Source organism: Vicia villosa, linkage group LG2, assembly GCF_029867415.1.
Source record: "Vicia villosa cultivar HV-30 ecotype Madison, WI linkage group LG2, Vvil1.0, whole genome shotgun sequence".
NCBI classification, from domain to species: domain Eukaryota; kingdom Viridiplantae; phylum Streptophyta; class Magnoliopsida; order Fabales; family Fabaceae; genus Vicia; species Vicia villosa.
The window spans coordinates 201815844-201817502 of NC_081181.1; positions in this window are offsets into that span (position 1 = coordinate 201815844).

Below are 1659 nucleotides of genomic sequence, written 5' to 3' on the forward strand. Positions count from 1 at the left end.
GTAGCAGAACGTGCCCCAGGGGGTGATGAAAGCTGTTTTTTCCATGTCTTCAGGTGCCATTTTGATTTGGTTGTATCCTGAAAATCCGTCCATGAATGAGAAAACTTTGGATTTTGCTGTACTGTCTACCAACATATCAATATGTGGTAAAGGAAAATCATCCTTAGGGTTAGCTTTGTTCAAATCTCTGTAGTCGACGCACATGCGGACTTTTCCGTCTTTCTTAGGAACGGGAACAATGTTAGCTAACCACTGAGGGTATTCTGAAGTGACGAGGAAACCTGCGTTGATCTGCTTTTGAACTTCCTCTTTGATTTTCATGGCCATCTCCGGATGAGTTCTTCTCAATTTTTGCTTGACCGGAGGGCATTCGGCTTTTAATGGCAAGTGATGCTCCACTATACTGGTATCCAACCCTGGCATATCTTGATAAGACCAAGCGAAGACATCTGAGAATTCTTTGAGCAGCTGTATCAAACTCTCTCTGATCTCTGAACTGAGCGAAGCTCCAATCTTAACCTCCTTTCTGTTTCCATCGGAACCAAGGTTAATGATCTCTAGAGGCTCATTGTATGGCTGAATGGCCTCTTCCCTTTGTTGAAGTAATCGTGAAATTTCCTTTGATATTTCTTCGTCTTCTTCTTCCTCTGCCTCGAATACAGGAAACTCAAAGCTTGGAGAAGTCATACGGTCGTACGTTTCAACGGGGTATTTTATGATTAATCTGCATATGTGTGATAAGTTTTATTTAGACAACGAGGGAAGACTCGGTGTATGCAGTTAATGATTTTTTGATGTTTTTTAAGGGTGTTTTTTTAGGATTACCAATTTCCGAAAAAAGAAAAGGGAAAACTAAACGAAGGAACAGAATGACATTTTTATTTATGGACAGTCATTTCTTGAAACAAAGACCCTATAAAACAAAACTCTATTGCTTTGGGCGAAGCAAAGAGGGACATTTAACTAAGAAATAGTAAAATGCAAAGCCCTATGAAACATCTCTTCACCCTGGGCTATGGTGAGAGGACAAAATAACGGTGAAAGTTCCTACTTAGGAGTGCGAACATCAGTTGAAACTTCAACAGCTGTCCAGTAGTGGCGAACCCCATTGTGCACTAAGTAATCTGGAACCTTAGGCTTAAGCTGGCCTGTGGTAGGTCTTGATTTACCAACCACTGTCTTTGCAACACTCAGACGATCTTCTTCTACTTCAGCAGACTGAGCGGTGTGAGCATACCCATTTCCGAGTGGAGTATGTTGGTTTTTCTTTTGAGGAAACTTCCAATCTTCTGAATGGAGAGACTCGTTGTCGGAGACACTTTCGAGATCGTCCTCTTCTGTATTTTGGTCTTGCTCTTCTCCCAAGATGGCATTGACTAGATATGTGAACTCTAAATCTGTAGCCTCGGAAGGTGACTTGGGGATATAATCCTCAATGATGATTTCACCAGTCGATGATGATGAATAGCAAGGGTTATACATCTCTTTTGGCTGAGAGAGGTACTCATAATCAATGTTCCATCCAGTTGGAACAATGTCTTCAAGAGAGATTCTTGAACTTTCAGGAGCGGAGTATTTCACCATGTAGTCGAATTTTCCGCTTGGTTCTCCTAATGTATCCCAAGTCTCTTCGGGGATAGGAGGAACTTCTTCTGATGA